The sequence below is a fragment of the Camelina sativa genome, chromosome 12 (genome assembly GCF_030686135.1).
Source record: "Camelina sativa cultivar CO46 ecotype springtype chromosome 12, ASM3068613v1".
NCBI lineage: Eukaryota > Viridiplantae > Streptophyta > Magnoliopsida > Brassicales > Brassicaceae > Camelina > Camelina sativa.
Window position 1 is genome coordinate 34,935,452 of NC_141891.1, and position 17,888 is coordinate 34,953,339.

General features: G+C 37.0%; 1 non-coding gene and 1 pseudogene across 1 annotated transcript; both read left to right on the top strand.

Annotated features, from left to right (window-relative positions):
- The first annotated feature begins 2,450 nt into the window (after positions 1–2,450).
- LOC109128140 (uncharacterized) lies at positions 2,451–3,202 on the top strand (annotated as a pseudogene).
- A 10,963-nt stretch (positions 3,203–14,165) lies between these two features.
- Positions 14,166–14,272, top strand: LOC147933078 (small nucleolar RNA R71). The gene has a single exon (XR_015576834.1). It is a non-coding gene; the product is annotated as a small nucleolar RNA R71 (small nucleolar RNA).
- Positions 14,273–17,888: the final 3,616 nt, after the last annotated feature.

Genomic DNA, 17,888 nt, shown 5'->3' on the forward strand with positions numbered 1-17,888 from the left:
CTATGGTGGCAAAAAAAAAAAGAATCTCTTAAAAGAAAAAAATTAATATTTTAGCCAAAAATATATACTTTAATTATATTTAATACATGAACCACTAGTGAAATGTTACATGTTTATTTATGTTAAGACCGTTTCTTCTTAAAAAAACTCAATCCATCTTCTCGTCAATTTTTTATCTATTTGTTATTATTTAAATGAAAGTCTCTCTATGAGAGATTCCACGATTGAACTGTTTTTTTTTTGACTTCAGTGGAAGTGCACTATAACAATCTCAATCAAGTTTGGAAAACATATTAAAATGCCAAAAAATCTCTTTTAATTTTAACCTTTAGACTATATACAATGGTTCAAAAATTAAACACCCACCTTTTCTCCTTTTAGAGCATCTCCAACAAACACCTTCATTTTAAGGGGAACACATCTTCAAAATAAAGGCTTGAAAGTCACTTAATCCAATGATTAACCCTCAAATTCATTTTTAAAAGTTTTTCTTTTTACATTATAGTCCACAATATTACTAATTATTAGTTATAAACTTATAATGATAAAGCTTTCATATATAAATATAAAACATACAATTAAACAAAATAATCAAACAATATTCATAACCAAAACACCTTATATGATAATAAAAATAATACATAATGTTTTAAAAATAGAAAATAAGATTACATGTAAAAATATAAAATTACTCAATATAATCACTTTTATAATGATCCCACATAAGAATAATTAGTTAAAAAAAAAAAAATCTATGATTAATTTTATTGTTGTACTAAATTTTTTTCTAAATGGTATATCTTTCATATACCAATAATTTCAAATTTAGTTTAATTTATTTGATTTATATAGATATATTTCAAACAATTGACTTTAATATAATTATTTGTACGATATATAAATGATAAGGACTCAAATTTTAAGAGGTTGAATAGTGAATATTAAAATTTGAGGGTTTGAGGGATTGTTGGAGATGCTTTTAACACTACACATTAGCTTCTCTTTCTTCCACCTCATTTTCAACACTCATTTTAATTTTAACCTTTACAATAGTTTTGTTTAATGAAATTCAACACCTTACCCTACCAATTTTATTTCATATTCTTTTTTAAAAAAATTTTGTACCTACTAAAATTAAAAATTATAGATTAAAAAAATATAAAGAGTTGATTGGAAGATAACAGAAAAGTAATAGTGAGAATTGATTTTTTTTTTATATATTTATTTTTTTAAACAAATTCATTACAAAAAAATAATTGAGTACCAATAATTGGGAGGAGATAAAAAAATACAAAAATCTGGATAACCAATAGAAAACCAACAGATCTATTAAAAAATGTGTCAGCTAAAAAAAAGTTCTCTCACTATTCTCTCCAATCACAACGTGACATTTGACATGCAAGACCTCATTTATTTTGCATTCAATCAACATGTTGAATGTATTCAACAGAAATTAATCCACCTAGATTTTTCACGTTATTCAACACCTCCACTATACGCATTAAACAGTTGAAAAAAATATTCAACAGGTTCATTGTTGATAGTGATACAATAGTTTTGTTTAATAAAATTCAACGCTCTGCAATGGGCATGTTAAAAGGATAATTAAACAGTTGAATGTTTACAATGGAGATGTTGAAAAAAAAGAAAAAATTTATGTGTATTAATCAGGGCTGTTTAATTTAAAATTCAACTGTTGAATCCCCACAATGAGGCTGTTGAAAAAACTAAAAAGTCGATATGGATTAATCGCTGTTGAAAAAAAATTTGTTGGGACCGCATATGCCACGTGTCAGAAGTTAACTGGAGTGTGTATTTCAAACAGATGCTGGGCGATTGAAGGTTTTTTTATTTTTTATTTTATTTATGATTATGACCTTGTTAAGTTGTAATTCACTGTTGTGATTTTGGAGATTTTTTATCTCATCCTATCTATTTAGGATCAATTATTATACAATAAACAATTTTTTTTATTATAAAAATTATATCAAAATTCATAACTTTTTAATCTCTATAATACTTGGTTCATTCTCATTCTGACAAATAAAAAAAAAATACCATTTCTATCATAATTTTCTTATTATTCTCCAATAAACTCTTGTTTTCATCATTTGTTTTTTTTTGAAATGGATTCTAACAATAATCCTACTCAAAATTCTAGTAATTTTCCTTTTCTGTATCCAAATTCCAACAATAATTCTACGCAAAATTCTTCTAACTATTATTTTCCCTATCCAAATCCTAGCAATTATCAATTTCAAAATCCTTCTTTCAACCAACCTCAAAATATTTCAAATTATAGTTTTCCACCAAATTTTTCTATGCCATCATCTGTTCCAAACTATCATCAATATTATGGATCAATGATACCATATTCATCTCAACCACCTCCTCCAACGGATAATGAAAATGTTCTTAGAACAATTGAATTTCCCGAATTTTCTAAACAAATGAATCTTGGAAGGATAAGCAGTCCTGATGAAGCCACTCCAAATACAGAAGATTCAACTTCTACTCGTCGGAAAAATCCCAAATGGACAACTGAGCAAAATTTGGTTTTATTGAGCAGATGGATTAAATATGGAACATACAACATTGTTGGCAGAAACCAAAAGAGTGATTCATACTGGGGAAAATTGCTGAGTATTGTAATGAGCATTGCTCATTTGATCCTCCGCGTGATGGAGTGTCGTGTAGAAATCATTTCAACTACATGAACCAAAAATTGGGCAAATGGATTGGCGCTGATGACAATGCTAAGCCTATGCAACAAAGTGGATGGTCGGAGAATGATGTATTAAGCAAAGCACATGAGCTATATTCAAGTGGTAAGAATAAGCATTTCAATTTAATGTCAGAATGACTCGCTGTCCGTGATCAACCACGTTATGGTAGTTAGTTATGCAAGTGACTCCAATTCTGTAGGATCTAGTGTTCGTCCAATGGGGAGGGATGGAGCTAAAAAAAGAACTAAAAAGAGGGTAAAGGTGCAGCCTTGGAAGTTGTTAATGAAGAGTGGAATGAATACAAGCAACTGAAGGAGCATGAGTTAGAACAATTAGAAAAAATAGCTAAGAGACAAGAGAAGGCAAACCAACTGAAGAAGATGAAAATGTTTATGAAGCTAAGTGAAAAAGAGCATCTCGATGATCGGAGCAAAGAGCTGTTGGAGAAGTTGGACCACGAGCTATTTGGAAATTAGTGGTTGCCAAGTGTATGTCTACACTTTGTTACTTTCTACTGTAATGTGCAATAATGGTTGTTTGTCATTTCGTGCAATAGTGTTTCCTTTGTCATTTTGTGCAATAATATTTTCTTTGTCAGTACTCCATTATTGACGATAATGTAATCTTATCTCTTGGATTTCGACCACATGATCTTTTAATCAAATTCTTATCTTATCCTTTTTTTTCAACCACTCAATTTTTTCTAAATGGAAACACATTCTTCCTTTGATGAAACAATATCACAAAGATCATCTCACTAAAAAAAAATTCAGTGGATCCATCAGAACTTTCTTTCGATATTGAAGCTTACTAAAGACAATCTCAAATTGAAAAGAGGTATATCATCAAATGGTTTAGAGAGCGTCGCAAAAAAATTGAAGAAGATTACCCACCTCGCAACAAGAGAAAATACATCAAGAGAGATCATGTAGCAGCAAACCAAAGACTGATTGACAACTACTTTGCTAATCAACCTACGTATGATGATGCAATGTTCCGGCAGCGATTCCAGATGCAAAACATGTTTTTCTTTGGATCGTAGGAGACCTACTGATATGCTCAAATTTACCCTAGAGCTACTCTCTCAAATTAAGAGGTCAATGTAGTATTTAGGGATCAAATTCACAAGAACTCTAGATTCACACAATAGATTTAATGATCTTTTAATTATGCTAAACCAAAATATTGTAATTAAATTGCAATGCAAAAACAGAAAATAAAAGAGTTGTAAATCAATAGGAATAAACGCTAGGCTTAGGGAAATTCTCAGGAAATCATGGAAAATCAGATCAATTAATTAAGTAAGCAGGATTCAACAATTAAGCACCGTTCTTGAACTTTAAACATAATTATAAATTAAATCAGTTCTCACTGCAAATATTATTTAAGTTTTAAAACCAGAAAATCCAAATCTCTTTGCAAAATTTAATTTAAAAACCAGCAATAAAATCAGGTTTAAATAAGTTCACAAAATCACTAATTCAAATCTCTTTGCAAAAAGTAATTTTGCTCACCAAAGGTTTTTGTCAGGAAAATCAATTATATTCTCATATCAATTAATAATCCTAAGATCTAAATCCAGATGACTAATCAAAGATCTAGCATTAAGAACAACCTATGGTGAAGAACAAGAAAGATAATGAATCCAAACAATTAATCAATCTAACAATCCATGAAATCCCTAATGAGAAACCCTAAACCTAACAAGCAGATCTACTCAGACATAATCAATGAAACACAAAACATCTTCTGAATAAATTGCATTAAGAAATAGATTAAAGAAGAAGTAAAGGAGTTTTGAATCTTCTCTGAAGGAGTCTTGATTCTTCTCTCCAAAAGCTCTCTAAAATCTCTCACAGGGTTTTGCTCTCAAAAGTTGCAGGGAAAATAAAGCTTAAGTCTAAACAATGACCATAAAAATCCTATTTATATTCCTAAACACGTCCAGGGACTAATGATGCAAATATGGAAAACTTTGGGGCAGCTTTGTAAGTCTTCAAAACTTGTGATAAAAACTTCCGATTTCGTCTTTGGCTCTGCATCGATCGACACATATGAAGCATCGATCGATGCTTGCTCTTGATCATGTCTCCCAACTTCGTAACTCAGCCTCAATGCTTGATTATGCTCCAAATCTTCCTATTTAGCTTCATTATGCTCCCATCAATGCTAAATCCTATAAAGACTCAAAAGACTCTAAAAATACCAAAAAGACTATAAATAAGACATATATCATGGCTAAAAATACCTAAAAACCATGATATATCACCTATCTCAAAGTGACAACTACTTCACCCAACGAGTTGACGCAACCAGTAAAGAAGGTATATCTCCACTAGCAAAATGTACCACGGCCATGCGAATGTTAGCCTATGGTATGGCGGCAGACGCGGTTGATGAGTACATCAAAATAGGAGGTTCTACAGCATAAGAGTGCTAGCGTAGGTTCTATAAAAGAATCATTAAACTGTATGAGGAAATATATCTCAGAGCTCCAACTCAAGACGATCTGCAAAGAATTCTGCATGTTAGCGAGCTGCAGGGGTTCCCGGGGATGATTAGGAGTATTGATTGCATGCAATGGGAATGGAAAAATTGTCCTACAGTGTGGGAAGGCCAATTTACTCGGGGAGATAAGGGAACCACCACTATATTCTTGAAGCTGTTGCATCCCATGATCTCTAGATCTGGCATCCATTTTTTGGGTGTCCGGGAACATTGAACGATATAAATGTTCTAGATCGTTCACCAGTTTTCGATCATGTTGAACAAGGAAATACGCCAAGAGTGAACTTTTTGTGAACCAACATCCGTATCATATGGCGTACTACCTAGCCGACGGTATCTATCTTTCTTATCCAACCTTCGTTAAATCAATTTGACTTCCTCAGAGTGAACCAGACATGTTATTTGCACAACATCAAGAAGGATGTCAGAAGGACATCGAGCGTGCATTTGGAGTCTTACAAGCTCGATTTAAAATCATTCGCGAACCAGCTCGCATGTGGGACTTAATTGATTTGGCTATCATCATGCGATCATGTATCATATTTCATAATATGATTATTGAGGATGAACGAGATACATATGCTCAATATTGGACTGATTATGATCAATTTGAGGCAAGTGGTTCTGAAACACAATATGTTGGTGGTATGGATTGATGGATGTATGCTATGGTGAGATATGAAATGAATGGATGGCAGGGTGTTTCAATTCCCCTTATGCAATTCTAGTACAAGAGGTGTCAATCCAATCTGAAAGTTGTGAACAATCAAGATGTGTATATGAGCCTAAGTTAAGCCAAATATGCAAAGGATGTTTGTCACTAACAATCCTATTAATGAAATGTAAAGAACATAAAGTAAAACTACTAGAACTAGATGCTGAATGTAAATGGAACATAATGATTATCACTAAAATGAAGCTAGAACAGAAATAGAAACTATGCTAATGAACTAATTCAAGACAATAATGAACAGGAAAATAAGTAAATGCAACAGAAATGCAAATAGAATGAGACTAGAGATAAGACAGAACAACTATAAATCATAAACAAGAGTTCTGGGGTTGAACTCGAGCAAGCACTCGATCGAGTGTAGATCGAGTGCAGGGTCGAGCTGGACAAATCCGTGAAACAGAGCAATGCAAGAAAAACAGAGCAACACCAGAACGAATCAAACAACAATCAAACAGCAGGATTAAGACTTAAAAAATCAATAAACAAGGAAGGCCTTGAGGAGGGATTCATGGGCTGGGCTAATGAATGAGGTTATCTAACTTGGTCAACAAATCTCAAACAAACTTTGAGCTAATCTCTAGAAATATAAATTTAAGACATGTTTAATCCACTCTCATGGCAAGAAACAATCAAACCTATGCATCTCTAGACTTGTTCTCACATAGTAAAGAGTCTACACAAGCAGGCATTAAACAATACATCTCATACCAAACAAGACCTCTAATCTCTTAACAAGCCTAATGGTAAGCTCTAGATCTAGCCTTATCTATGCTCCTTAAACATTGGTGTGATGCTAAGATGCTTGAAATCAAACCCTAACCTCTCAGTTCAGGATTAGCATTAAGAACATCTACTCTAGAAGAGATTCTACCATAATCAAGCTTGACCAAAGCAAACAAACCTCAAACACAGCCCAGCCTAACCCATCCTCAAGATCCTAAGCTACTACTCACAAGAACACATGATGAACATCAAAGTCATAAACCCAGAAAATACTGAAACTTGCATCAAATGAAAGATAAAACAAAGATATATAACATTCAAGAAGGAATCAAACACGAATTCTTAATATCTTGAAAGTTATGAAACCAACAAAATCCAAGAATCTTATGTTTTTTCTCTTAAAAGAGTACAAGATCTAAGAAAAATAAAAGTGCAAAAGGAATAATTCCCAAAAGGGTAAAAACTAGATTTCTGACTATTCTAAAAAGCTGGACTCTTTGGTGGCTGCAGGTACAAGGCTTTATATAGGAGAGGAGGTGGAAGCCCTAAAAATACTAAAAGACAAAATAGTCAACGGCTCGGTCAACTCAACCCTGTGCTCGGTCGAGTGGCTGGTCGAGTTGGCTTTTCTTCTGCTTCCTCCACTCGGTCGAGTCCCTCTCTGCACATGGTCGAGTGTCTGGTCGAGTGTCTGGTCGAGTGTGGGGTCGAGTGGGACTCTGGACCTTGGTTCTTCAGCCTTAACTCTCTTGCTTTCCCTTCATGATTGCCTCACTTCTCCTCAGCATTGCTTCCATGCTCCTTAAGCTCCAAAATCACTTGATTATGCATGAAAAGATGCAAATGCAATGCAACTATACTCTAATGCATGATTAGTGCTAAAGCTATGCAATAATGGTCAAAATGGATAGCTAAAGATGCAAAAGATGTGAATATACTAAGGGAAAACATGGTAAAATATATGAACATCAACACCCCCAAACTTTGTCTTTGCTTGCCCTCAAGCAAATAATTAAGACATAAGAAGGTAGGTGAGGTTTGAAAGTGGGATCTCAGCTCCTAAAGCTTGCAAATAGACCATCTAGAATCAATGTCCAAGTTACTAGTACTATGATGCAAGTTGAATGAGCTGTACTTAAAGATTTTAGACAAGCATATCACAACATTTACTGATTTGAGCCTTAGATGTCCACATGCATTCAAATCAACCATTTCCTTTAACATTCATTAATCAAGAACATGAATCAATTCTATGTAATGCTTAAACTCATTTGGCTTGGAGATAAAGGTTTTGAGACAATGATGGTCTCCTTTTAGAGTGGGGCTTATCAATATCAAGGTTCTCTCATAAAATGGATTGAGCTTTAGAAGAATGCTAAAGGTAAGAACACTTAGACACATACAAGAACAAAACCTTGTCTACCCAAAGACACCCAAAGTGTTTATCCTATCAATCTAAACCCAAATGATCCTAGTGCTGCCCTCTAACTTCTTCTTTTCTCTTTTGGTTTTCAAGTCTTAGGAGAGGTTTCTTATTTGATCTTTCTAGTGGGATGGGGGATTCTTACTTATTTGCTATGGTTCTCTTTTCTTCTTATTCTTAAGACATACAAGCTTTTTGCTAGACTTTTCTTTTCTTTCTTTTCTTTTCTTTAACTAGAACCATCTTCAACAATTTTTACTTCCCATCCTTTCACTAGACTTTGCTTAAACACATTCTCCTCTTAAAGACTCTACCCTTTTCTTTCTCTTTTTCCTCTTTTCTTTTCAAAACAGCCAAGTCCCAAACCCAACAAGTGAACCACCTAGTCTTATCTAGTTTGAAAAATGCAAACTAGAACTTCACAAGGTTTTACTCTTGTCAGTTCAAACCTAACACTTTCTACCAAGCTCAATCCCAAAAAATAGGCCTCACACATACAAGAATAAATATGGCTTGAAAGAATGATTGGTTAAGGGGTAGGGGAACTGATTCTTAATGAGGAAATCAGCTACTTGGATCAACAAGAGTGGTAAAAAGGAGAAAGATGATCCAAATATGTATATGGTATCCATGAGTTTAAAGCAATGCACACATTGATAATTGAAATTCAATATTAGGTTCTTATAAGTAGGAAATGGCTTCAAATCACAACATGCTTCAATTTAGACCAAATGCAATGCAGGAATTCAAGGCTTGGTTCAATCTTATGCTTCTAACCACTCAACTAGCATCAAAGTACTATTAACTTGGGCATTGATCCTAGTCTAGTGAATAAGCAAGCTAACAAGGAAATATTCATCATAGATCCCTAATGAAAATATTATACAATCCTAAATGAAACATGCTAAACAAGATCCTAATATGCAATGCAAACTACATGAACACTCTTTTTTTTATAAAGATTTTTGCAAAAAATTTTCAAATTTTTAGGGTTTTTCTATGCCTTAGATGCTATGCAAAAACTAATATGAGGATGCCAAAAATTTGAAATAAGAACACAAAACACAATGTCAAATGCTATCTCAAACCCTCCCCCAAACTTAAATCACACAGTCCTCTGTGTGAAAGAAATTTGTAAGAGGATTCAAGACCAAAAACAAAACACAATTTCAAATGCAATGATATTTACAAGGGAAGGTGATAGTGGTACCTCAAGGATTGGAGAAGAAGTTGTCCACATCCTCTTGCATACTGTCAAATGTGTAGTTGGGGTCTTGTTGATCACTTGGAGATGGAGATTGGGGCAGCTCGACGACGGCGATCAACCGGCACTCGATCGAGTGCGTGCTCGAGTGGGGGGGTCGAGCTGGACCGCAGATGCCAAAATTCTGAGCATGCTGCTGGTAGAACTGCTGGTAGAGAGCTGGATCCATGAAGTATTGGGGTGGGATGGGAGGGTAACCTGGATAGCCTGGATAAGTAGCTGGAGGTGGGAAGCCATAAGGTGATCTGGGCTGGAACTCGGTCGAGTACGTCGGGGGTGCTCGGTCGAGTGGGCGCTCGAGTGACCCGGTCGGGTGCCTCGAAAACTATTGTCCTCGGGTACTTGAGCTCCTCTTCCTCTGATTTGGCTCATACATTGAAGCTCTAGCTGGTTCCAAAGGGTTTGCAACTCTTGAAAGTGCCCTAGTTGAGCTACTTCTCCTCAAAGGGCTTGATGGTGTAGGTGAAGAATTCCCACTCTTCAACTCAGCAATCTCCTTCTTTAAGCCCTTAATAGACTTAGCCATGTTGGTCACCTTCTTCTTCAGCTTATCAAACCTCTTCCCATGCCACTTGCTCCACTTTTGCAAAAGTGTCAACCTCTTGCTATTCTCCCTCACTCCTCTACTATCCCTTGGGTTGGGCTCATAATCCCCAAAGTAGAATTGCTCCTCCCCATCAGCCATTTGTGCATTCCCAGCTTCTTCAACTCTAGGTTGAACTATCCCATCAAACAAGTGCTCTTCAGCTGGCCAAAAGTCAATGTTGGCTCCTTCTTGAATGGTGGTGAGCTCTTGGTTGGGCAAGATGAGTTGCTTCTTTCCAACTGTTGGGAGCTCAAAGTTGAAGATATGATTCCCTTGATGCATCTCCTTGGCTAGGATGAGAGTAGAGGTGAGGTAGCTTGAGTCAATCCATCTTGGTGAGACCCTTTCTCCTCTAAGTGGGACCTTGGCAGCTTGTAGAATTGGAGTAATGATGCCTTCAATGGTTAGTGCTCCTCTTGAGCCTTTGTTCTCCAACTTGCCTACCCAACTTCTCAAATATATCATGTGGTCTATGAGCACCACCGCAAGATCAGTCTCCACAGTGCTCCCAAGAATGATGGTTCCATCTCTTGCCTTGAGGATGATCCCATTGAGAGCCATGTCAATCATCTTAAGCTCTCCCTCATTGATATTCCCAGTTTCCTTCCTTGCAAAGAAGGTGTTGGCAAGAGCTTTGTGGAAGTATCTTAGGACTGGGCTCCTTATCCTTGAACTCTTGGAATTGGAAGATGAGTAGAGTTTGTTGTCCCCAATGGTCTCCCAAATGGAATAGAGCTCCTGTCTTGGTATCATCAAGCTTCTATTACTCCCAACTTCAAAACCAAACATATTGGCTATCTTTTTCAATGAAAGCTCATGCTTCTTCCCTTTGATTGTGAAAGAAATGTGACCAGCTCCAACCTCAGGATCCTTCCTTGCATAAGTATGCAGCTTGACAGTGGGTAGAAACTCACAACTTTCTTCTTTGTAGCCCTCCATGCAAAGCCCCATGAACTTGGTTAAGTTACTCTTCTAGAAAAGAAACTCCACATCTTCATCAATGGCAAGCTTCTCCATGGTTTCCTTGTGAGGATATCTAGTCCCCAAGAACTCCATTCTCATGAAGGCTTCATACAGCTGCCTCTTTGTCAACCCACAAGATTCTGCTTCTCCGTCATCCTCTAGCTCTTCTTCCTCATCTTCTTCCTCACTTTCACTTTCAATCTCCTCTTGTTCAACCTCAACTGCTGGCCTCTTCCCTTTGGCCTTGTGTCTCCTCATGAACTCATTAAGGGTTGGCTCCCTTTCTTCCTCACTTTCAGTCCTCTCAGGATCTTCCTCAACTGAATCACTCCTTGGATACGACATCTGGCTCGATCGGTCAGCTCGACCACCACTCGGTCGAGTGCTAGCTCGAGTGGTGCGTCGAGTGGTTCTCCCAGATTTTCCTCTTGATTCAAGGCCATCATCACGACGTTCCATGGAGGTTGCAGCCGCTTGTTGAGATTTCCTGGTCATTCTTGAAGACATTTTTGAACAGAACTGAAAGGAATAGACTCAAAGCTCAAAGTTAATAGGTTAGTGACCCAAAAACTTGAAAGAACTAAGCTTGAGCAAAAGATGAACTTTGAGAGAGATTTTAAAACTTGAATTTAGTTGTTTTGAGCAAATGAGAGAGTGTGAGAGGGATAGGATCGTGCAAGATCTATTTAAAGAAGCTAAGGGGACAAGGGGACAAGGGTGGAGCGTCCATACCATTCAAATTTGAAATGGGAATCTTTGACTTGCTTTTTGCTGCCACTCGACCCCACACTCGACCAGCACGTGGTCGAGCTCCCTTGACCAAAGTTTGAAAATACAAATTTTCTTCTTGTTCTTCCCTCCACTCGATCGTTCTAGAGAAATGAGGATCAAATGGGCCTTGCTTCTTTGCCAACTCGGTCGAGTACCTCTCGTGGGTTGGTCGAGTGGGCTTGCGTTTCTTCTTCTCCAAGTCCAAATCTCTCCTTACCCATCTACACTTTCATTAAAAGGCCTGTCCAACACAAATATAAAAGAAAAAACATCAAAACTACTAAGAAAATAAACCATATTTACAAAGGATACCTTAGGGACTTCCTCCCTAGTGAGTTTGTTTAAAGTCACTAAGCTTGACTTTGGTTTCCTTCTTAGACTTGGTCTAGATACCAAGGAGGTGATGAAATCCTCCCTGGAACCTCTTGATCACTGTGAAGTTGATCCTTGATCACCTCACCCTTAACACACAAACCATACTTCTTCTTGATTTTGAGCCTTGGTCTTGCTTTCCTCAAAGACCTCTTGTTTAGCTTGACTTGGAGATCCTCAGCCATATGAGTCAACTCTTAAACTGACCTCTTAAGCTTTTCCACATAATCTTCTTGAAGAGAGGGCTCAGCTTTTGGAGTTGCCTTGTCACTTAAACCTTCTTGACCACCTTTGTCCTCTATAGTAAATGGTTGATCATCAATGGTAGGAAGGTTGGTTGGGTTATAGATGTTGAACTTCATAGCTATATCCTCAGCAATGTTCAAGGTCACAAGACCTTCCTTGACATCAATGACTGCTCCAATAGTGGCTAAGAATGGCCTCCCAAGAATGATAGGATCTTCAGGCTCCTTATCCATCTCTAGGACCACAAAATCAGTGTGAACCCTTGCTCTCCCTATCTTCACTGGAATGTTCTCCAACTTGCCAACCACATCTCTATTTGACCCATCAGCTAGGCATACATGGAGGTTGGTGGATTTGAAATCAGTTCTCCCAAGCTTTTGAGCTATGGAGTATGGCATCACACTAGTTGAAGCTCCCAAATCACAAAGGCATTGATTGTAGTGGAGGTAACTGATTGTGCAAGGCGGATAGAATGGTCTTGGATCCTTAAGCTTAATTGGGATGATCACTCCTCCAAGGTTCTCAAGATCCTTCTCATCTTGAGCTTGAACCTTCTTCTTTGACAAATCAAGCAAAAAATCTCTATAGAGAGGATAAGGTTCATACTGTTCCAAGGGAGGTCGTCTCTCCTCTTCTTGGTAAGCAATGATGATCTCTTGAATAGCCATCACTTCCTCTTGTTTCTCAACCACAACCTCTTCCTTCAAAGCTTTCTCATCCTCTTGTTGCTTAGCCAACATCTCCTTTTTCTCAATTATTTCCCTTAATTCCTGATCTTTTGTGCTTTGAAACGTCCTGGGAATGGTAGAGATGGTTTGTAAGCAGGAGGAATGTACTTAGTAGGTTTAACAGCTCCTAATCCTTCAGCTTGATCGACCACTCGATCAGGCACTCGGTCAAGTGCTTGCTCGAGTACCTGGTCGAGTGCAATGGTGGATTCAGATTTCTCTGCACAAACTTCACTCAAAGCTTCAATAACTGACCAATCCTCCCCATCTTGAACATCACTGTCCCCAGTGACTTCCTCATCAGAGATATAGATGGCTTTTGCAGTGAACTCCCTTGGATTTTGAACAGCTTTTCCGGAGAGTTGGTTGGGTTTAGGAGCAGAAGTAGAGGCAATGTTGCTCTCCATACACTTCACTCTAGAGTTGAGACCTTCAAACTTCATGTTCAGGTCATTATAATGGGATGTGAGCCTTTGATTCAACTCAACAAACTGTTTGGCTTCCTCAATTTTTCCTTGTGTTTGCCCAATCAACAACTGTTGCATCATAGCTCTTAAATCTTGTTCTTGGCCTTGGTTAGTCTGAAACCCTGGTGGGGGATACAACTGAGGCTGGAACACTTGATGTTGTTGTTTGGGGACATAGTTTTATTGATGTTGAGGCTGTTGAGGTGGATATACTTGGTCTTGTGGATTGGCCACATTGGTGCTTCTATAGGAGAGGTTGTTGTTCTTGAACCCTCCTTGGTTGTAGCCTTTGAATCCACCTTGGTTTTGCATATAACAGAGCTTAGCATACTCATTCTCCCCTTCTTGAACTTGAACCTCTTTTTCACCAATGAAGTGAATGGACTTTTGTTGGCTAAGGAGGATCTTATCAAGCTTCTCGTTGACCATCTTCAAATCCTTCTTGTATTTGTCCTCTTGGTCAGTGGAGGTGGACCTTATGGTTCTGTCATAGTCCTTATTATAGTTGCCATCTGATTGAGCAAGGTTTTCAACTAATTCCCATCCTTCTTCCACATTCTTGTTGAGAAAGTTGCCATTAGAGGCTGTGTCAAGAAGCATTCTGATCTTGGGAAGCACTCCTCTATACAAGGTGCTAAGTAGGGACTCATTGTTGAAGCCATGATGAGGACGCTGAGTCTGAAATCCTTTGAACCTCTCCCAAGCTTCACAAAAGCTCTCATTGTTTCTTTGAGCAAACCTAGAAATTTCATTCCTCAATCTAGCAGGCCTTGCATTTGAGAAGAATTTTGCCAAGAAAGCCTTCTTGCAAGCATCCCATGTTGTTATTGCTCCAGTAGGAAGAGTCTTCTACCAAAGGTGAGCCTTATCTCCAAGTGAAAATGGGAAGAGCCTCAACTTGAATCCATCCTCACTCACTCCATTAATCTTGGTAAGACCACAGATTCTATCAAATTCATCAAGGTGGTATAGAGGATCCTCCATTGGCAATCCATGAAACTTGTTGGCTTGAATCATGGAGATCAATCCACTCTTGATCTCAAAGTTGTTGTTTGGCATTGTGGGAGGCACAATGCCAGCTCTCTGGTTGTGGGTATTGGGTGCATCTCCAGCATCAATGTTCCTTGGTCTTGGAACTGGATCTTGTTGCTCTATTACCACTTGATCTCCTTGCTGTTCTTGAACTATTCTTCTTTGCTTATGTCTCAAACCCTTTTGCAGTCTGTGGATATTGTCAATAGGCCTTTGAAGATTGTCTTTCCCCTTGGACCTTGTGTGCATCAACAGACTGAGATACTGACTCGAACAGGTGCACGGTCGAGCGCAGGCTCGAGTGAGTGGTCGAGTCGACTGGGAACTGGTGTCTATTTAGATACGATGTCTGACTCAATCAAGTGCTCGATCACTACTCGGTCGAGTGGTGCTCGAGTGGGTGGTCGAGTGGGTACCTGAAACTCAACACAGCCAAGCAAAAGAAGATTCGAGTTCAGCAACTTCACAAGTGTATAAACGAACTTAATCTTAGACTAATATTGATCCTAAATGTCACAAAAACACTCTCAAATGGGCAACGGCGCCAAATTGGAACACAATATGTTGGTGGTATGGATTGATGGATGTATGCTATGGTGAGATATGAAATGAATGGATAGCAGGGTGTTTCAATTCCCCTTATGCAATTGTAGTACAAGAGGTGTCAATCCAATCTGAGAGCTGTGAACAATCAAGATGTGTATATGAGCCTAAGTTAAGCCAAATATGCAAAGGATGTTTGACACTAACAATCCTATTAATGAAATGTAAAGAACAGAAAGTAAAACTACTAGAACTAGATGCTGAATGTAAATGGAACAGAATGATTATCACTAAAATGAAGCTAGAACAGAAATAGAAACTATGCTAATGAACTAATGCAAGACAATAATGAACAGGAAAATAAGTAAATGCAACAGAAATGCAAATAGAATGAGACTAGAGATAAGACAGAACAACTACAAATCATAAACAAGAGTTCTGGGGATGAACTCGCGCAAGCACTCGATCGAGTGTAGATCGAGTGCAAGGTCGAGCTGGACAAATCCGTGAAACAGAGCAATGCAAGAAAAACAGAGCAACACAAGAACGAATCAAACAACAATCAAACAGCAGGATTAAGACTTAAAAATCAATAAACAAGGAAGGCCTTGAGGAGGGATTCATGGGCTAGACTAATGAATGAGGTTATCTAACTTGGTCAACAAATCTCAAGCAAACTTTGAGCTAATCTCCAGACATATAAATCTAAGACATGTTTAATCCACTGTCATGGCAAGAAACAATCAAACCTATGCATCTCTAGACTTGTTCTCACATAGTAAAGAGTCTACACAAGAAGGCATTAAGCAATACATCTCATACCAAACAAGACATCTAATATCTTAGCAGGCCTAATGGTAAGCTCTAGATCTAGCCTTATCTATGCTCCTTAAATATTAGTGTGATGCTAAGATGCTTGAAATCAAACCCTAACCTCTCAGTTCAGGATTAGCATTAAGAAAATCTACCCTAGAAGAGATTCTACCACAATCAAGCTTGACCAAAACAAACAAACCTCAAACACAGCCCAGCCTAACCCATCCTCAAGATCCTAAGCTACTACTCACAAGAACACATGATGAACATCAAAGTCATAAACCCAGAAAATACTGAAACTTGCATCAAATGAAAGATAAAACAAAGATCTATAACATTCAAGAAGGAATCAAACAAGAATTCTTAATATCTTGAAAGTTATGAAACCAACAAAATCCAAGAATCTTATGTTTTTTCTCTTAAAAGAGTACAAGATCTAAGAAAAATAAAAGTGCAAAAGGAATAATTCCCAAAAGGGTAAAAACTAGGTTTCTTACTATTCTAAAAAGCTGGACTCTTTGGTGGCTGCAGGTACAAGGCTTTATATAGGACAGGAGGTGGAAGCCCTAAAAATACTAAAAGACAAAATAGTCAACGGCTCGGTCAACTCTACCCTGTGCTCGGTCGAGTGGCTGGTCGAGTTGGCTTTTCTTCTGCTTCCTCCACTCGGTCGAGTCCCTCTCTGCACACGGTCGAGTGTCTGGTCGAGTGTGGGGTGGAGTGGGACTCTGGACCTTGGTTCTTCAGCCTTAACTCTCTTGCTTTCCCTTCATGATTGCCTCACTTCTCCTCAGCATTGCTTCCATGCTCCTTAAGCTCCAAAATGACCTGATTATGCGTGAAAAGATGCAAATGCAATGCAACTATACTCTAATGCATGATTAGTGCTAAAGCTATGCAATAATGGTCAAAATGGATAGTAAAAGATGCAAAAGATGTGAATAAACTAAGGGAAAACATGGTAAAATATATGAACATCAGGTTCTAGTACACCACAACCATTCTCGACTGAGGTGTTACCTGCATTTGAAAATCATGTGCGAGCTAGTTCCGAGTTACGTGATTCAAGTTGGCATCATGAATTGCAAGCAGATCTTGTCAAACACATCTGGACAAAATTTGGAATGTTCTGAGATTAAAAAAAATAGTATGTCTTTGTGTGTTGTGTGATTTAAGAGTTTTCTTGTTTGTAAGTTTAGTCGCATGTATTATCGAAGTTATGTCTGTTTATTATTAATTGTGTCGTGTGTTTGTATCATATTGTATTTAAAGTTTTTAGTAATTTTAGTTCTTTTAGTTATATTAGTTTTATTTTTATTAATTCAAAAATTGAGTTGAGAAATCTTTATAAAAAATAATGTCACTTTTAGTTAATTCAATTTTATATTTAATTTAATTTTAGTTGATATTTCAAAATTAATATAATTGTTATTAATATGCAATCACAAAAATAAAAATATATATGAAAAATATGAAATAAAAATTGTGGGGTAGAGTATTGAATTTTATTAAACAAAACCATTGTAGTGTTAAAAATTTAGATGGGTGTTGAATGATTATGTGGAAGAAAGAGAATATGAGGTGGAGTGTTAAAAAGTGAAAAATTAGGCTGTTGAAACATTTTAGCAATGCACATAGTCTTAGACCCTCAACAATGTGGGCGTTGAAAAAATTATTCAACAATTAAATTGTTGCAATGGGGTGTTGTTTTGTTTTGTTTGTTTTTTGTTTTTTTGTCGAAAAAGTATAAAAATTGAGAGAGAGACATGTGTTGTATTTTTATTGGAGAGTGAGATTTTGGAGATTTTTTCTTATCTTATCTTTAAGATCAATTCTTATGTAGTAAATATTTTTTTATAAAATAATTTTACATCGAAATTCATCATTTTTAAACTGTATATATAGAGACTTGGTTCATTTTATTCTGACACTCAAAAAACCATCATTTCTACTATATCTTTTTAATTCTTCTCTAATAAACTCTTGT